At 34.6% G+C, this 12,326-nt stretch overlaps 1 protein-coding gene across 3 annotated transcripts in view; it reads right to left on the reverse strand.

Moving 5' to 3' along the window:
* Positions 1-12,326, reverse strand: part of Zbtb20 (zinc finger and BTB domain containing 20) — a 786,764-nt gene that overhangs the window by 761,703 nt on the left and 12,735 nt on the right. The window lies entirely within an intron of this gene.

The raw sequence follows: 12,326 nt of genomic DNA on the forward strand, positions 1-12,326 counted from the left end.
CAAAACATTAAGGGAATAAAGTACTTTCATTACAAACCAATGGAAATGCTGATCTAATAAAATAAAAGAACATACTAAGTTCACTTTCAATAATATCTACCTGAGTCTAGAAAATTCTTTTAGACTTATGAACTGAATGAACTCTTCTTGCTCCCTGCTCAGTCCACCCTACACAATAATCTAGGACAAAGCCAACAGCTAGCCGATCTTTAAAGTTTTAACATATACATAATTTATTCATATATAGAGCATACATTAAATATACCAGAAAAGCACAACAGTACACTTACTAGGAAGAATGAAACCCACACAAAGACATGAAAAGTACCTTAACTCAAGAGTTTCTGATATCCATTTCTAGAATAAATGGTATCACTGCTATACGCTCTAGACCTATAACTAGTGTTACATGCATTTAGTGTTACATGCATTCTCACATTTAGTCTCTCCACGAGCAAAAGTCCTATCAGTCTCCATCTTATAGGTAAGAAAATGAAGACTAAAAGGAAGAAAAAGAAGAAGAGAGGGAGGAGGGAGAATTAATCTGTATAAAAAGGGCTTGATAAAAAAAAAAAAGGCTTGATAAAATCATTCCAAAACTTTTCTCAAACAGCAACTACAAAGATTACAAAGGCATTTTTAGAAAAAGAATAGTCCCAGTGGGAAAGGATCTGGAAGTATGCATGTTCCCTAGATGGTTTCAGCACTTGTCTTATGTGTGTGTGAAGAAGAGCTTACTAAATTTCTCAAATTCAAATTTACAGAAAGCATGATGAAAAGCCATATATTTACAAGAATAACTTCAAAGGGCTGGAGAGACAGCTCAGTGGTCAAAAGCACTCACTATATGCTCTTCCAGAAGAGCCAATACCCACATCTATCATCTGAAACTCTGATTGCAGGATATATGATGCCCTTTTCTTGTCTACAGGAGTACCAGGCACACATGTGGTTCACAGACAAATAGAAGCAAAACACCTATACACATAAAATAAGAAATTCTTTTTTTTAAAATATTTTTATTTTCTATATTCTTTGTTTACATTCCAAATGATTTCCCCTTTCTTAAAATTACATACATAAACTTCCAAAGACTGAGAGTGGTACAAGGACAAAGAGAGGTGGGTGGAGAGAAGACAGAAAGAGACATTTTCAAAACAAACACCATGAGCCAGTTTTCAGAATTGGAAACACAGTAAAATCCTGACTAGCGATTATGAAGCCAGTTATTAATAGAGTCGGCATGATAGCGACCTGCTAAGTCCTCTGAAGCAACAGGCCACTGTAATGATTCAGATGAGTAAAACAGTATTCGTTGTTGTTGATGATGTTTGTGCAGCTAAATTCAGTCAATTCTGACAGTTATGAACTTATAGTCATAGCCTTTAAAAATTTTATGGTAATATGAAACATTTTTATAAATCTAAACCTTCTTTAGACTAATTTAAAGAAGATTTGATCATTCAACAAATACAGAATAGTTAATTATGAAATATTTAAAATACATCAGATATTGATACATGATTCTTATCAAAATATGAAATTATACTAAGTTAAATTTTAATTAGGATGGGTATCCCAAAATCATCATTTGTTTAGTTTTAAGGACCTTGTCAATTAAATCTCTCCATTAAGAGTATTCTATATAAAACAAATTCCATGCCTTACTGAAATCTCCATAAATTTGGACTTATTAGTTTAAATAAGATGGATTTTTTTTAACTAGTGACATTTTATCCACATTGTAAAGAGTACTCCCAACTCTTAAACTTTTTCTAAATAACACTAAGCAAGTGTCTAGGCACAGTGACAAGCAGTGTGAGCAGTCAATAATAAAGGAAAAGAACATTGCTGGTAATGAAATCTAGAATCATGATATCATTAAAGAGAGAAAGGAGATCATTATGAAGTTAATTTATAAGCTGAATGATCTGAGACTCTAGAATATGCCTCTTACAATGTCATATGCAAAGATATAAAACAGTGATAAACAGTTAACCAGGTTACCATCTTAACAAGACTCACATGACCTTTACCTAACACACTCAAAATTCCCATTCAAGTATCCCTTCACCACTGTCTCAGTATTTCACTCAACAATTGATTTATGCTTTAGCAATTTTAGCAGGTGCTTACAATAAGATAGTAGCCATTATAAAACATCTGTTATTATTTAAACATTACCTAATTAAGCCTGTTTTTTTCTATTTGCTGTATTTTAACTATTGCTACTGTAACCATTTAAAATGTATTATTTGAGGGTGTGCATACATACACATGCATACTCATATACCACAGTGTACATATAGAAATAAAAAGGCAACTTGTGAGAATCAATTTTCTACATATTAGCCAGAGAATGAACTCAGATGGTCAGACTCAGCAGCAAGCAATTTACCTACTGAGTCATCTTGCCGATTTTAAAGTTCTCAGAATAAACATATCAAAATAATATATCAATTTTTGGCAGTTTGAGTGACAGTCAAAATGTTTACAACTGATATGAGCAATATGTACAGCTGGTGAGTCAAACCAGTAAGAAATGTTACTGTGACTAAGACCAATGAAACTGTTGTTGGCTCTAAGTAAATAGGGGATATAATATCATTATGTAGTTCCTGATCAACTCTAGCTTTTAGTAACAAACCAAAATCCACTTTAAAATCAAAGTGACACAAAATGAATTGGCCTATAATTTCACCAGTGAGTTACCTCTCCTATACTCTAGAGCAATCAATTCTCCAATTTTAAAAACAGTAACACAACCTGAAAAAGTATTTTTAAACTTTCTGTTCTTACCTACAATTAGATTCTGCTAAGATTCGTTCACACTTTGTTAAATATTTTCTACTAGTTTTAAAGCTAAGTTTTAGTTCCAGGACATCTTAGAGCAGTGGGAATGCTAATGGATAAAATTATTTGCTTACTAGTGGATGGGTCTGGTTTATCTTAATGTCCTTGAAAACTATATTTCCCAAAGTGTTTTGCAAAAACAAGCCCTGATGGCATACTATTAAAGAGAAATTTTTTTTTTTCTTATTTGCTTTTTGGCACTGGTAGTCTCAACAATGGTACTTGATCTGCCTCTACAACATGGAACTCTTAGGAGGTAGCTTTCAGGGCTGCTAGTGACAGCAGCAGTGAGAGTAGCATTGTAGAACAGCAGCACCCACATATGACTGCAAAGTCCAGCCCACTTGGCACATAACAGAACTCTAGGTTGTGAGACTCTTCAGACTCACTAGGGGTGCAACTGCTGTCCAAAAGCAGAACGGGTAAACTCTGGGTGGCTACATCCTTGTCTTGTTTTAGCTGAAGACATTCATGCTAAGTAAAATTACCACATTTTGTTGAGTTTCCTTGATTTTGTTGTTTGTTTGCTGGTTTGTTTATTGTCTCATTGAACCTAAAGCTCATTGACTCTGTCTGGTTTGCTGTCCTCAAGGTTGACAGATCACCTTGTCCACTCCCCAGCTGTCCTGCCCAGCTTTTGTATATTAGCACTGAGAATGCAAACTCAGGTCAGCAACCCTGCAGCACCCTAACTACTCAGCCATCTCCTCATCTCTCCAACAGACTAGCAACTGAACTCAATACTCTTAAGTCCCTCCATTCTGAATTATTTAAATTGGTCTAGTGGCATTGATTAATAGAAGTGCATACCCCAGTATACTCAGTTATTGATACATTTTACAAACATATAGTACTATATTCTATGCATTATAGGCTAGCAATACTAAGCATTTAAATGAAAAAATTAGTAACATTTCAGATTTTTAAATTTATCAATATTTTAAAAACATTTTCCTTCACTAAAAACAATAAAAGCAGAAATTCAATTAAATAAATTGGGTCATCCGTTGCATGTTGGCTTAGTTCTACATATTGTGAAATAGTAATTAGAAAGGATGGTATCATGTGAAATTAACTGTAATCATTAGCATGGGAGAAGTTGCAGATAAAGCCTAATAAACCAGCAGACCAAATGGAAGAAGATGGCTTCAGCTGTGCTTACTAATTCACAATGCTCAGTTTCCAAGCACTGCCACCAATTATATGAAATACCTTGTTGAAATAAGCTGGTAAAGTTCCTTTTTGATGTCATACAGTGACATGTACTTCATAATGTGAGATGTAGTTCAGAAAATTTTTAAACTTTTAAAACATATTAAAGACTACATTTGCAAGACTATAAAGTTATAAATTTGTGTCCTAAATTTATAAAACTACACAGATGCATTTTGTACAGTTTTTTAAAAGCAAAGAAACTAGTTTTACAAGTATGGTAGTTTTGTCAACAAAAATCTCATCATAATAAAAGGAATTATCATTCGATATGAAATGCTATCTCTATACCATGGGTCTTTCAAATATCAATTACTTTCTTGCTCATCATTAGTGCCAGTTCTTTAAAAAAAGAATTGATCAAGTATATTCCTTCCTAAAATGTATGGAAGAAAGGTCAGTACAGACATTACAAACAGGACAGTCTTCACAGTCATACTGTGAAAGAAAAATGTACAATAGCCATGTTTTATAGTTTCTCCATTGTTTGTCACTGAATAACTGGTGCATCTGAAACTGGGCAAATGAAACTCATGGGCAGTCTCCATCTTCCTACAAGGTTTCACAGTGGCTCTACTAAAGTATTGCTTTATTTCTATGGTTTTTGATTATTTTCTTCTATATGTAAAGCTTAATTACAAGAACAAATTAACTATATTAATGACATCCTATAGCACTTAGATAAACTTTTAACTATAGTATCTTTGGAAACAATAGCTTGTTTACAAATAAATCAATTCATATGTCATGCTGAAATCTAACCCCAAAACACTTTTTATACTCATCAAACAAACCTCTATATCTCTTAACATCAATGGACTCAATTCCCCCAATAAAAAGACAAAGACTAACAGACTGGATAAGGAAACAGGACCCTACATTTTGCTGCATACAGGAAACACAACTAAATGTCAAAGACAAAAACTACCTTAGAGTAAAAGGCTGGAAGACAATTTTACAAGCCAATGGTCTCGGGAAACAAGCCGGAGTAGCCATTCTAATATCAGATAAAATTGACTTTCAACCTAAAGTCATCAAAAGAAACACTGAGGGACACTTCTTGCTGGTCAAAGGAAAAATCCACCAAGAAGAACTTTCAATTCTGAACATCTATGCTCCAAATACAAGGGCACCCTCATTCGTAAAAGAAACTTTACTAAAGCTCAAAGCACACATTGCACCTAACACAATAATTGTGGGGGACTTCAACACTCCACTCTCCTCAATGGACTGATCAGGAAAACAGAAACTAAACAGGGACACAGTAAAACTAATTGAAGCTTTAGACCAATTGGATTTGACGGATATTTATAGAACATTTCACCCTAAAGCAAAAGAATATACATTAATCATATGAATATACTTATGAACTTTCAAAATGCATTGTTTTACTGAGAATATTTTATTAACTATTTTCCTGATATACACTTCAAATGTTATCCCTTTTTTGTTTCCCCTCTGAAAACACCCTATCCCATCCACCCCTTTCCCCTGCTCACCAACCCACCCACTCCTGCTTCCCTGAAAATATTTTATGCTTAGCAGTTACCTACAGCAGTTAGCACTAGTCACTCATAAAATGCAGCTCTTATTCTTACTAAGACTTAGTGTAGCAAATGCCATCAGCTTGTGTGTTACAAACACTAGTACTTTCATTTAACTCTACAGTGACCCTTCCACACTACATAATTTGTACAAATTCCTCAATATGATATGAAACATTTTCTATGCATCTCTTAACAGCATCTGCTGGCAAAATGTGACACAGCTTGCTGTCATGCTGGCTTCTACCTATTATTTCGGCCATAGTTGCTCTTAAGGGCAATAGTTCAAAAGAATGTTTGGTTTTCACTATTAAATTTTCAATGCCTGATGCACACACAAGTTCAACAGCTGTGGTGGCCTGCAATACACCTGCACAAGATCAAGACAGTTACGTTTTTAGCATAGATTGGGGAGGGGCTCCCCAGACCTCACTCTACCTGAGGAGGGATTGGCAGTTGGCATCTGCTGAGGAAGAGGTAAATAAGTTTCTCTGTAGGTGTGGCTACTAGTAGGTTAACGTTGGCACAGTGAATCTACACACATCAGTGTTAATGGGACTGAGGTGGCTACAAATAACTTGACCAATGAAACAGAAACATGAGGTTGTGAGGGAGGCAGGTTGGTGACTCTGAAAGGGAGTGGATGGAGGTTGTGGTATTTGGGGTGAGGAAGATCAAATAAATCCTACATGCTTGTAAAATGTCCAATGACCAAATAAGAACTATTATTTTAAAATTTGAAATGGCCCAGTATCATGTGTACCTTTGTGATTTGGATACTTACATTTTATTATTTATATATGTGTGTGAACACACATGTATATGCGTGCATGCATGTGTGCCATGCAGTGTGTGGCTGATCAAAGCAACTTTAAGGAGTCATGGTTCTTCCCATTCAGATGGTTCTGGGGATCAAATTCAGATCATTGGGCTCACATGGCAAGGAAGTGCTTTTTCCCATTAAGCCATCCAGTCTGACTTGCATACTTACCAATGAGATGGTATTCTATCGTCAGTAAAGAATAGCACAAGGTAAACTATATACTTGAGATATATTTGTAGTGAAGTTGCAATTCTTCAATAAAATAAATGCCCATGCCCCAATCAGGATAATTTGTATAACTTACTATGCATCAACTGTATATTAAATATTAGTAGATTTTAACCTTTTAAGTTTTTACAAATTAAAGTACACATAAAAATGTTGATATATTTTCAAAGTCATCTACACTATATTTCATATTTCCTAGATTACATGAACTACAGTTTGTAGAGCACTATTCTAAAACTTCTTTAGCTCCAATTTGAAAACTAAATATAGGCTATCCAGAAACAAGTTACTTAACCATGACACTCACAGACTGCATCTGTACATGAGGATAAGAATGGCTTGATTGCACAGCTGTACTGAAGACTACATCCAATTTATAATATAGGTAAACATTTGTTACAAATACATAAAGTGCAAGGCACTTTAAAAATCAGTTTACTAATTCCTGAGAATAGTGTTAAGAAATAAAGCAGTTGTTGAGAATTATAAGGAAATAGAGATTGAAACTGATACATAAAGGGCACTTGAGGAATATTGCAAGAAAATGAGAGATTAAATGTATAAAATCTAAAAATGTACTAGCGCAAATAGAACTGTTGCTTCCATAACTATCTCATTCACAAAAGTTTATGTGATCAGTGTGGCTTAACAAAGTACAATGTTTTATAAGCACTATGTTCTCAATAATTGTTAGTGTTAGGTACAGCTATATAGGTGCTACTATAACTTATCTATTAATCTACAAAAATTACAGGAACTAATGATTGACAGGAGTCAGCAACTGACTACACATACATCACAAAACATGGCACTGTTTTTCTCTGCGCTCTATTACATCTTTGCAGGAAGAATTAACACTCTCCAGACCCTCTGCAAATGCAGGATCCCATGGCTATTTATAAGACAGGTGCTGTGTCTTTACTCAGACCTCCCTCAGACTAATCTGAACATTTCTTAAATGTTTCCATAGTGGCTTTTACTGAGATGTGTTCTGTATAAAGCAGGGAATTCATCAACTGACCTGAAATCAATTACCTATTCTAAAAAATTAAGTGAAAGATGCTAGGAAGCCTACCATCTGCTTCATTAAAATTAAGAATTTTAATTTTATGAAGAATTATTTTACTGTTGAAATGCATGATAAGCCAGTAATACTCTTCACAGCACTTTCTTCCAGATAAGAAACCTAGGGTGGAGAAAGGCTAGCTTGATCAGCATGAAATGTTTAGAAAGAAAACGGAATAATAATAAGTGTACAGCATGATGGTATCTGACTGAGGACCTGAAAGATTAGCTCTCATTGTTGTCATGATTATTCAGGCACATACACCCCATCCGCAGATACATGGGAAGCAGAGTAAATATGCAAATACAAAATGGTCAATAAAGTCAATCAGCCTGGATCTGACTCAAGCAGCCAAACTTGCTACTTGCGAATAAAACAAGTTACCATTTTCTTTGAGTTTTGGTTTCTTCATAACACTAAATGAGAATATATAGTGTTTAATCCCTGACAAAAATCATTAAATAATAATCGTTTCTCTTCCTGATACAGAAATTCCCACATTTTATTGTATTATGAACTTCTAACTAGTAATGACTCATATCAATACTTTATAATGGTCTAAGACGTAACAGCTTTGAAAGTTCTTACAAGACTCTTACAGCTATACACAAAATGGGCATGGGCCACAGACTTGTCATCCCAGCATTTGGGAGGTGGAGACAGGAGAACTCAGGACTAGCCTGAGCTACATCTGATCTTAAGATCAAAACTAAACTAAACCAAAAAGTTTAAAACAACCTTTGAACTTAATTCTTACTAATAATTGTGATGCTATTTGCCACTTTATTTTTATTATATTTTATGGGTATGGTTACTTTTTTTGTACATGTCTATGTGCCACTTGGTGACTACTGAGGTCTCAAGACAGCATCATCTCATCCTGGAATCAGAGTTATAAACGGCTGTGAGCATATGTGGGTGCTGGGAATCTAACTTGGGTCCCCTGTAAGTGCTTCCATAAATCTTAACCACTTAGCCATCTCTCTAATCTGTCATTTTTTAATGAAAAAAATTAACTTAAGAGAAAACAATTTATATAACATGTAAATTATATAGCAAAAAGGTATAAATCCAAAAGTTGATAAGTCATCTAGAAAACACATTATTCCATCAAACATGCTTCTTAACTATAATTTTTTTAAGTCCTATGTCAGTGGGTACGGAGCTGTCTACTATAGCTGTCCACTAATTTAACCTCTATACACACACACACACATACACACACACACACACACACACAAGTAAATATTTAATAAAAATTTAATTCCTAGCCAGAACAAAGAACATATCTGAATACAACAAATATGACTAAAGTATTTGTGTGTTGTCCAAGTTCATTTTCTGCTGCTGTGACTGGAGAGAAGAAGTTACAATCTAAGATGAAGAGAGCAAAGCAAAAACTCATGAGAGGCCAGAGTTGAATCAGAAGCCACCTTCATCCGGACACTTCAATCAGGAATCTGAAGAAAATGCTCCATAGACATGGCCATAGGTCAATCTGATGATGACAATCCCACAAAGGAGGTTTATCTTTCCAAGTGTCTCTGGATTGTGTCAAGTTGACAAAAACTAACCAATATGTCTAGGCTTAAAGTAACATAAGTAAAAATTTGGAAGAAATGGTTCCAGGTTCTAAGACTATACTTGGTGCAGAATAGTATAACTTTCTCCAAAACAAGCAAAAATGGACTTCCTTTAAAGATTTTAAAGATTTCATCAAGTTAAGAAGAAATCACTAGTCTGCCAAACTTCAATAACTACCTATATGAAAAACAATTTATACTATGTATTTTAAACATCAGTATAACCAAATCTAAGTTTATTTTTATGGCCCATGTACTACATATTTTATGTCCTTAAGAAAGCTGTCCCCTTTTTAGGTACTGGAATTTTAAATTAGAATATAAAGTAAATAATATCAAATTCTTTTTAAAATATTTATAAAGCTACATTTTTCCAGGCCTTGGAGAATTCTTCTAAGCTTTTAGAATTTCATTTCGGCTTCTAGTCTAAATGGTGAAGACAGAGACGATTGCAGTTGGTTACATAGCAAATCTAAGTTAAAAATCTAGATTGAAAAGAAAATGTAAAAACAAACTGCTGTCAACTACCTCAATTTTCATGATGAAAGAAAGGTAAAAACTGGCAGGTAGAGATGAGAGACAAATTTAGGAGAGGGCAGAGGACTTAAAAGTGGGATAACTAGTGAAGCCCAACTGACCTTTAAAGCATGCGATTTAATATGAACACACACTTCTCAGATTTGGGTCCTTAGTAGTAACTTCTGCTTGCAAATATGACAGATATACATTAAATAGCTTCTCTGTATTTCCTAGAAAATGTTAGTAAGTCTCTTGCTCAAAAGTCTCTTGTTTTATAAAGACTGAATTATTTATATGCATATGTGTGTGCATGAGTATATAAATGTGCAAGAAACGAGTGTCAGACTGCCTGGCCCTGTAGTTATGTATGGGTCACTGTGAACTGCTCCATGGGGGTGCTGGGAACCATGCACTGGTTCTCCAGGATAGCAAGTGCTCTTAGCAACCAAGTCATCGCCCCAACCTTCACGATTCCCTTTTAAATGAAAAAACTCATCAATAAAAATTATTTCTTCTCACATTTCATGTAAATCAAGTCGAATTATTATTCTGTATCTTTGATCTGCTTAGTCCTCCATGAATTTTAATTCCATCAAAAGGCATCATCACCCTTCCATTCCTTTAGTTTTTCTGATTCTCCATAAAATCCATGCTCTTGTTCGTATAATGAACACTATCCATTAACATTTCCTCTGTGACGATCTTATCTATGTGCTTCTGACCACACTCCTAAAACAGCTACACCCTAGTTAATGTATGTCTTTATAATAAATATCACTGCACTTGTATTAAGTATATCTCTAATACATTACTTTATTAAGTACCTGAGGGTCCACTCACCGCATTCCCTCCTCTTCCTAACCTTGCCACAGGCCTGTGTTCACCAAGCTAGATCACTTATAAAACACTTCTTACTCTCCGTGTTCTGCCTCCTCTGACTTCCAATTGTAAACACCTACCTACTCTTGAATTAATCAATCAAAAGGTCAAAACTTAGTAACGTATCTTCACACTTCAATCATTGAAAGCAGGCATGACTCCCCTAAATCCCATCACTGTTCCATTCTGAATGGCCTGCATTATGTGGTAGTTCTGTACATCACAGCATCATACCCCTCTCTCTGTGCCATCTAGTCCAGGTTAGTGAAGGCTTTCCCTCTACATTCTCACATTCCTATTCCCTAAGACTCCTAGCAAGCAAAAAGGAGACATCCTTAAACACTTATTATAGATCAACAACACAACAGTGTTTACCTAGCTGGTCATACAATTTATTGTAAAATCAAAATAGACACATGGAATAGAAAACAAAAGAGGTAAGCATTCTAGAAACACAAAAGGATTAAGAACAGAGGGAGATTAAATTGTCAGAGACTGTTTCATTATAAGAAACAGTAAATAGAATACTTGCCAATTCTCTAATAAACATACTGCTAAACAAGCTCTGGACACCTGAAAAGAAAAGGGACAAATGGGTAGGAGAAGTTCCACTAGCTCAAGCTACATATCAGCTAAGATCTGATGCATGGAGCATATACATTCCACACAGTAACAATCTATTCAAACCACAATTTCCAAGGCAATTTCCAGATTTTTTTCAATGTTATTAGTGTTTTCTTTTCTACTTTCAAAATTGACTTTGATATTAATGGTCAGTTTGATTCCCTAGAATATATGTGGTACTGAGACTGCATGGAGGAAAAGCTGAAGTCAACACTTAGTTTTATTAAAGAATGACTGAAAAACCCATCAGCCATCACTGCTTATCACTATATACATAAGCACCTTCTGACCTTCCACAAGGAACCATGCTACTCAACTGCTCTTGGCCTTCCTCATCTTTAACTGGTTAGAACATTAACTCAGAGCCCTACAAAACAAATGACCATGAGTATGTCAACCATTTAAACACTGTTCAGCACAAAATTTATAATACTGATGAAATTTATAATAATTATCCAAAATGGGTATGATCCAATTCGTTAGCTTACATTTACAGTAATAAATAACTGCTAAATTAACATATACCTATAGTATATAAGAAAGTATGTTACAAGCTTGAAATCAGGATAGATTGAATTTGGTTTATCAGGTTAATTAATTTGAGTATTATAAAATTTATACTACATTTTTGTTATTACTTTTAGCTTTTAATTCTAACAGACTGTGATCATCAAGACCTAAGCCAAAATAAGCAGTTGCTTTGAACAAAGTTTCAGATGTTAAAATATATGCATTAACAACTAAGTTTTATGTATGTGTATATGTGGGGGGTGTGTGTGTGTGTGTGTGTGTGTGTGTGTGTGTGTTTAAAATCCATGGTTTATCTAACACAGTGGAGAAAACACTGACATTCAAGGAAAAGAAAATTTAAAACATAAACTCTGGGACATTTGCCCTTATATACATAAGCACAAATGTTCACTACTTAAGAAAATATCTTGCTTGTACAGGAATAGTCAAATCAACCAAGAACACAGACAAAACAGACACTCATT

The sequence above is a fragment of the Apodemus sylvaticus genome, chromosome 15 (assembly GCF_947179515.1).
Source record: "Apodemus sylvaticus chromosome 15, mApoSyl1.1, whole genome shotgun sequence".
Lineage (NCBI taxonomy): Eukaryota > Metazoa > Chordata > Mammalia > Rodentia > Muridae > Apodemus > Apodemus sylvaticus.